The sequence below is a fragment of the Myotis yumanensis genome, unplaced genomic scaffold (genome assembly GCF_028538775.1).
Source record: "Myotis yumanensis isolate MYYU_CA2020_CCGP unplaced genomic scaffold, mMyoYum1.0.hap1 SCAF_21, whole genome shotgun sequence".
Classification (NCBI taxonomy): domain Eukaryota; kingdom Metazoa; phylum Chordata; class Mammalia; order Chiroptera; family Vespertilionidae; genus Myotis; species Myotis yumanensis.
Window position 1 is genome coordinate 12,461,572 of NW_027223772.1, and position 8,558 is coordinate 12,470,129.

Below are 8,558 nucleotides of genomic sequence, written 5' to 3' on the forward strand. Positions count from 1 at the left end.
TCTGATAAGGGTCTACCGTAATATCTTTTATAATTCAACAACAAAAAAGCAAACAACCCCATTTAAAAATGGACAAAAAAATGAATAGATGTGTCTCTGAGGAAGATATTCAAATGGCCAACAAGCACATGAGAAGATGATCAACATCATTACTCATAAGGGATAAATGCAAATCAAAACCACAATGAAATACTACTGCACACCCACTAGTCTTGTTAGAATTTGAAACAACAACAACAGAAAATATAAGTGTTGGCAAGGATGTAGATAAATTACAACCCTTGTACATTGCTGGTGGAATATAAAATGATGTAGTCAATGTGGAAAACAGTTTGGTGTTTCCTCAATAAATTAAACATATGACCAACAATTACACTCCTGGATATGTACCCAAAAGGATTGGTAAAAGGTGTTAACTAAAACTTGTAGACAAATATTTATAGCATCATTGTTCTCGAAAGCCAAAAAATGGGAACAATCCAAATGTACACCAGAGATGAATGGATCAACTAAGTGTGGTCTACCCATACACGGCAATATTATTCAGCCATGAAAAAGGACTGAAGCACAGAAATACGCTACAATGTAGATGAGCCTCAAAAACACTCTGCTGAGTAAAAGAAGCCAGACAGAATGCCACATATTGTAGGATCCCGTTTATGTAAAATGTCCAGAAAAGGCATAGCCATAGAGACAGAAGGCTGACTAGTAGTTGCCAGAACTGAGGCGAGGGGGGTTGTGGGGGCCACAATATAATGGGTACTGGGTTTCCTTTGGGGATGATGAAAATGTTCTAGAACTTGGTAGTTGTGATAGTTGCACAACCTTGTGAATGTACTCAATGTCACTAATGGTAAACTTTATGTTTCATTGTGTACTTTACCACAATGAAAAAAAAATAAAAATTTAAAGCTTTTCCTCAGCCACCCTCTCACCCAAAATACTGCAGCCAAAGATGAAGGAAAGCGAAACACCCCCCCCCCCCCCCCGCTCTGCAATTTCAGTTGGGCTGATCAATAAGTCGATCTTTTGATCTTCCATTGCCCATTTAAGTGGAAGCAGGAAGCAGTGATTCCATCCTCCTACCAGGGTGGTTTGGGCAGGATTGAGTGGGTTGCTTATCTCCCATCCCTTGCCCAGCAGAAGCAGGTGGCACTCCGATTCTCCTTCCAGGGTAGTGTTACTGAGGTCCAGCAGCAAGCTGAGCCTCTGTCACCCCCAAGAGACTGAACAAAGTGATACAAGTCAGACCTAATAAACACTTCACTTCGTGCTCCCTGGAATCAGAGGGCCCAGCAGGGAGTTGATGAAGTAGCCAAAAACATGCACACCCACCTGGCCCTTGTGCTACACATGAACAGGGAGGCTCCCTTATTAGGAGAAGAAGAGAGAAAAGAAGGAGGAGGAAGAGGATAAAAAGAAGAAATAAAATCCAGAGTTTTAGAATATAATATCAAAATGTCCACAATACAATAAAAACTAACTTGTCACATGAATGAGAATAGGCAATCAACATACACCAACATTGAGATAAATCAGATGTTGAAATTACCTGACAAGGTGAGTAGTGAGGCCGCATCACCCAGATATCAAAACCAGACAAAGACACCACAAAAAAAAGAAAAGAAAAGAAATTACAAACCAATATCTCTCATAAATTCAGATGCAAAAATCCCCAACAAAATATGAGCAAAATGAATCCAATAGTATAAAAAATATATACACCAAAACCAAGTAGGATTTATTCCAGAAATGCAAGGCTAATTCAATGTTTTGAGATTAATCAATGTAATCTATCATACCAACAAGTTAAAGGAGAAAAAAATCATATGGTCATATCAATCGATGCAACAAAACATTTGACAAAAATGCAAAACCCATTCAAGATGAAAACTTCAGCAAACTAAGTCAGATCAGAGAAACCCCCTCAACTTTATAGTGTCTACTACATTCCTGCAGCTAACATGGCAATTGCTGGGAAAGGACTTGATGCTTTCCCTCTGTATGTCCACTCTCACCCTCTTACTCCACGTAGGAATGATGTTCTAGCCACTGCAAAAAGGCCCGCGGGGAGAGCACATTTTAAAGGAAGAAATTAAACTTCCGCTATTTACAGATGAAATGATTGTCTACATAGAAAATCCAAAGGAATCTACAAAAGAAAAGAACTCCTGGAGTTCGCAAGGTTGCAAACATATAATTGATCACATGTCTATATATTAATAATGAACATGTATAGGATCTGAAATGCTGACAATTACAAAACCATTGTATGAAAAAAATCAACAAAAACCTAAATAAATACCATGTTCACGAATTGCTCGACTCAACAACATGGTAAAGAAGTCCGTTCTCCCCAAATTGATCTATAGGTTCAGTGCAAGTCCTACCCCAATCCAAGAGGGTTTTTGTTACACGTAGATAAGCTCATTCTAAAATCTATGTGGGAAAGCACAGGCCAGGGTAGCTAAAGCAACTCTGACAAAAAATAGATGAAGAGGGAGGAGTGACTCTTCTGATACTAAGGCTTCCTCTGTAGCCACAGCAAAAAAGACATGTGGTGCTGGAGGGAAAGAGACAGTGAGATCAATGGGACAGGCCGGAGGACCCAGAACACTTACCAAGTACAGCCGTTGGTTGTACAAAGGTGCAGAAGCATTTCAAGGGAGAACAGACAGCCTTTCAGCAAATGGTGGTGGAGCGATTGGACATCCATAGACAAAATGATGGACCTCGATCTAAACCTCACAGCTTACACAGAAGTTCATTCCAGGGGATCACTGACTTAAATATAAATATAAAATGTAAAAGACACAAAAACACTTTTAAAAGATAGGAGTAAATCATTAGGATCTAGTACTAGGCAAAGAATACTTAGATTGACACCAGAAACGACCCAGGAAAGCTACATTGATAAATTGGATCCATCATATTAAAATCTTTTGCTTTGTGTAAGACTCATTTAAGAGAATGAAAAGACCAAAGAAAGACTGGAAGAAAACATTTACAAACTACATATCCAAAAAAGGACTACTATCTAGAATGCATAAAGAGCTCTCAAAACTCAATAAAAAATTCCCAACAAACCAATTATAAAATGGACAAAATATATGAAAAGACATTTCGCTGAAGATACTAGTTGGCAAATGAGCACGTGCAAAGCTGTTTGACATCCTTAGCTATTAGAATAATGCAAACTAAATAACAATTGGCCATATCAGCACCAAATGCCCTGAGGCTGTGGATGCCCTGGTGGGGATGTGAAATGGTACAGCCACTCTGCAAAGTTCTGTGACGGTTATTTTTAAGCTAAAAATGGAATTACCAGAAGATCCAGCCATTGCATTCTTATGCATTTATCTCAGAGAAATGGATATGGCATCCACACAAAACCTGGCACATGGAATGTTCATATTGGTTTTATTTGTAAAAGCTAAAATTGGAAATGGCCCAGATATTCTTAGATGAGTGTATGGATAAACTGTGGCACACTCCTAGCATTGAATATTACTCATTAGTAAAAAGAAATGAACTACTGCCCTAACCGGTTTAGCTCAGTGGATAGAGAGTCGGCCTGCGGACTGAAGGGTCCCAGGTTTGATTACGGTCAAGGGCATGTACCTTGGTTGCAGGCACATCCCCAGTAGGGGGTGTGCAGGAGGCAGCTGATTGATGTTCCTCTCTTATCGATGTTTCTAACTCTCTATCCCTCTCCCTTCCTCTCTGTAAAAAATCAATAAAATATATAAAAAAATAAGAAATGAACTACTGATGTGCACAAAACCATGATGAATCTCCAGGGAATTACTCTGAGTAGGGAGAACAACTGATCACAAAAGGTTCCATTTAAAAGACATGAAATGAGAGACGTATTGAAAAGGAGACGAGTTGCTGCAAGGCTCAGGGGTGGGGGTGAAGAAGGGCAGGAGATGGGTGAGGCTGTTTAACATCCTGTGGTGATGGATGTTCTGTGGACCATAGTGACATCGTGATCCCAGCTGTGAAACTGTGCTACAGTTTTGCAAGCTATAAGCACTGGGGGAAACTGGGAAAAGGACACACAGGCCCTCTCTGTGTTGTCTCTCACAACTGCTTGTGAACCTACAATTATCTCAAAATAAAAATGTATGCTGGTGGTCTGCTCCCCGCTGGTCTGCTCTGCTCCAGTGTTTCAGCTCCAGTGGAATGAGCCGCAGTGCTCCCAGAGCCAGAGGGGAGCTGACTTACATAACCAGCAGTCCCCGCCCCTGGTCCCTGATTGGTTCATCCTCATCCAAATGAGGACTCCAAGTCCTCACAGTTTGATTGGTCCAAAAGGCAGTGTCCTAATAGGTCAGCAAAGAGCCACTCTGATAGGTTGATGAAGAAGATGATGGGGGGGGATATAGCTGTGCAGCTTGATTGGATAGGGAAAGCCTCAGTCCTATTGGTTGAAATAGGATCCCAGGAACTTCTCCATAAGGGCTGGCTCAGTTGGCAGTTAGTTCAGTGCAGGCTTTTCCCTGAAGTGCAATTTGCATGAAAGGCCCCCCGTGTAGAAATGGCTGCTACATTTTTTTTCTGGTTTTGTTTTTTTAAATTTCAGCCCAGTTAGCACAGGAGCCCTTCTTAGTAGGTGTCTTCTTTCTTAGAATCCACAGACAGCTAGATAACAGTGCAGCATGAGGAGAGGGAGCAGGGGAGATCATCAACAGTGACACCAGAGACCACGATTCACAAAGCTAGCCCCTGGCAAGTCCAGCGCCCTGTCCCAGAACAGGGTTTCCACCTTTGCTGGCAGCCTCCTCCTTGGTCCCCATCCTGTGCCCTAGGGCCCAGAGGCAACAGCAGGCACAGACCCTCCTGGGCCTGTCCTGTTGGAGCCTAAGCCATCTTCCTGGATGCCCCTTGATTTTCCATCGAAAAGAGCATGTGAAGCTGTGGCTGAGAGTCAGGCCTGAGCAGGGGTGAGAGTGACAATCAGGCGGTGTTCTGGCCTCTGCCCGGTTCCGGTCTGTTGGGTGCAGTCAGGAGGTTCCTGGTTATGATTGTATCCGGTTTCAGGGTTGCTGCCACTACAGCCTGGCTGGGCTCTATCCTTAGACTTCCCAGTAAGCCTTGTAGGGAGGGACACAGAGAGAAACTCCAAAGTGACCACCCAGCACTGTCCCAGGGGCTGGCAGAGGTACGGGGGCGGCAGGGGTGGAGGGAATAGGGACAGTCTCTGGGTTATGACTGGAAGGCACATGGAAACCACCCATTTCCAGGTTCACAGAGCAGAGGCAGGATTGACACCCCTCCCAGCAGTCCCCCAGGATCCAGAGGCAACTTGGTCATAGGCAGCCAGAGTTGGCCGGGCCACTTGACGGCCAACAGCAAGGAAGCTGAGGACCCAGAGAGGAGCCAGAGAAAGCCAGAGCTGGTCATCACAGCAGCTGGCCCACTGGTCCATGAGAATTGATACAATGGCCTTAATGTGGTCATAAGCAGTGGGGTGGTGGGAACATGGCACTCCCCAAACTTCTGGGGCCACAGCCTTTGTTTTCTGTCTTTAAATGACATTTACAGGGAAAATTAACGAAGCAATTCACTAAGTCTTCCTTGGGAAACATGAAAAAAGAACAATAATACCACTAATAATGAGCACTTATGTATCCCAGACTCTGTCCTGCTCCTGTTATATGTCCCATGATGCCCCGCTCCCCAGAATTGCTATAATGTGTTTGGCACAAAGTGGGTGCTTAATAACTAAGAGTTCCAGCTCCTTCTTTCCTTATGATTTCTCAGAAGAACTTCACAACCCCAGGCTCAGAGTCACCAGTTCTCCCAGGAGGGTGTTGCCAACATAGGGCAGGCAGAACAGTGTCCCTGAGTAGGGCCACTGCACACTTTCCTGTCTTGCAGCTGGGTAGCCCCATCAGGAAGCTGGAACCAGTGCAAAGAATGCCACTTCTGTTTTAAAATATGGCTGCATACTCTCTGACACTCCTACGTCAAGAGGTGGATTTGTGTCCCCTCTTTGAGTCTGGGGGGTCTGTGGCTGCTTTGACCAAGGAGAAGGGGAAGTGACACTGTGTGACTTCTGAGGTTGAGCCACAGGAAGCAGTGCCATTTCCTCTTAATTGTTGGAACACTCATCCTTGGAGCCCTAGCCTGACATGTGAGAAGTCTCATTACTTTGAGGCCACCATGCTGGGAGGAAGCCCAAGCCATGCAGATAGCCATGGATGAGCACTCCAGTTGACAGTCCCCACTGGGCCTGTGCGCCAGGCATCCAAGCACTGCTGACAGAGTGAAAATGCCCTGTCCTTAGAAGTGACCCTCATGTCCCAGCTATTATATCTCTTAGCCGTTTGATTCACATAAAACCCCTTCAGTCTTCCCAGCTGAAGCACTAGACACTTGATGCATTGGTCGATTAGTAGTGTTGTTTATTTTTCACGTATTTGTGAATTTTCTAGTTTTTCTTTTGTTATTGATTTCTAGTTTCATTTCTTGTGTCAGAAAAGACACGTTGTAAGATGCCCGTCAAACCTCAGAGGGAAGGCAGGTAAGGGTGGGGGGAAGGGAGAGAGATCAACCAAAGGACGTGTATGTGTGCATATAAGCATAACCAATGGACACAGACACTAGGGGGGTGAAGGCATGAGCAGGGGCAGGGGGAGGTATGGGGGGGTAAGGACACATATGTAATGCCTTAATCAATAAAGAAAATAAATTTTTAAAAAGGAAAAAAAATAACTAGGAAATTGAGCAAACATCTTGAGATAAACAAAAATACTGCATACCAAAACTTATAGGACACAGAGAAAGCAGTCCTAAAGGAAACTGTATGGCAGTAAATACATACATTTAAAAAAATCTCAAATTAGTAACCTAAGTGTATATCTTAGGAACTAGAAAATAAGCACAAATTAAACCCAAATGAAAACAATAGCTATAGAAAAACAATAGAGAAAATTTAACTCAAAATATATCAAAAATTAAGCATAAGAGCTTAAAACTATAAAACTCTCAGAAGAAAACATAGAGGATAATCTTCATGGCATTGGATTTAGCAATGATTTGGGGGACAGGGGGTTTGACACCAAAAGCACAGCTAATAAATTGTACTCATCAAATTAAGTCAGCTCTCAGAGCTTCTTCTAGCCTTGCAACTTCCCTTTGGTTGGTTCTCGGACTTTCCTCACAGCATGGCCCCCAAACACCAGTCTTCACTCCCACTTCAAACGGAGAAACCAAAACTGCCTCCTGCCCCCAAGCAGGAGAAGAAGTCAGCCCCTCAGGACTTGCCAAAGGAAGAAAAAGAACAACAAAAAGCAGTTGAACATATTGATAAAGTACAAAATGAAATAGACCGACTTAATGAACAAGTCAGCGAGGAGATTTTAAAGGCAGAACAGAAATATAACACACGCCGCCAATCATTTTTTCAGATGTCAGAAATGATCCCCCAAATCCAAAATTTTGGAGTAACAACATTTGTCAACCATCTACAGGTATCTGTACTGCTTGGGGAAGAGGGGGAAGAGGCACTGCCTTATTTGACAAGAGTTGAAGTGACAGAATTTGAAGATATTAAATCAGGCCATAGAAGAGATTTTTATTTTGATGAAAATCCTTACTTCAAAAAATAAAGTTCTCTCTAAAGAATTTTATCTGGATGGGAGTGGTGATACATCTTCAAAGTCCACTGAAATCAAATGGAAATCTGGGAAGGATTTGGCGGAAATATTCAAGTCAAACACAGAATAAAGCCAGCAGGAAGGGACAGCACGAGGAAGAGAGAGCCTTTTTACATGGCTACTGACCATTCTTAGGCAGGTGCAGATGAGTTGGGAGAAGTCATCAAAGAGGATATTTGGTCAAATCCATTACAGTATTACTTGCTTCCTGGCATGGATGATGAAGAAGGGGAAGGAGAAGGAGATGGCGATGATGATGAAGAGGAAGGGTTGGAAGATATTGATGAAGAAGGGGATGAGGATGAAGGTGAAGAAGATGAAGATGATGACGAGGGGGAGGAAGGGGAGGAAGATGAAGGAGAAGATGACTAATGGAACACTGATGGGTCCTTTTCAAATTTTCTCCAGTCCCTCAGAGCGAGTTGCAGTCTCTTTATTTTTTCTTGTGCTCAGTTGCCCTGTATCTGAGGTCTCTTTTCTCTCCTTTACACCATGGTTCTCACCTTTGGGAGCAGGCCGGGGGTGGGGGGTGCGGGGATGGGAGGAGGGATGTACGTTGGGCAGAATACAATGGGGAAAGAACACCTGCCCCTTTCTGTTCCAAATTCATTGTTACCCCTCCCTGTCTCAACCAAAGCTTTATGGAGTCAACACCACTGTGCTCTGCAGGGAAAAGAAAGAAAAAGAAAAAACCCTTCTGCTCCCTTAGGTTGCTGGGAGCTGGAGGGTGCTGGCCCCTGCGTAGGAGCGCACAGAATTCTAGCTTTTTCCTCCTTCCTCTGTGTACTGGGCTCAGAGGTTACACTGTGTCTCTGTGAATATAGACAGTTAGCATTTACCAACATGTGTCTGTCTACTTTCTGTTGTTTAAAAAAAGAAAAAAACACTTTTATA

The 8,558-nt window shown here is 43.2% G+C and overlaps 1 pseudogene; it reads left to right on the forward strand.

Annotated features, from left to right (window-relative positions):
* Positions 1-7,172: 7,172 nt before the first annotated feature.
* LOC138998804 (protein SET-like) lies at positions 7,173-8,036 on the forward strand (annotated as a pseudogene).
* Positions 8,037-8,558: the final 522 nt, after the last annotated feature.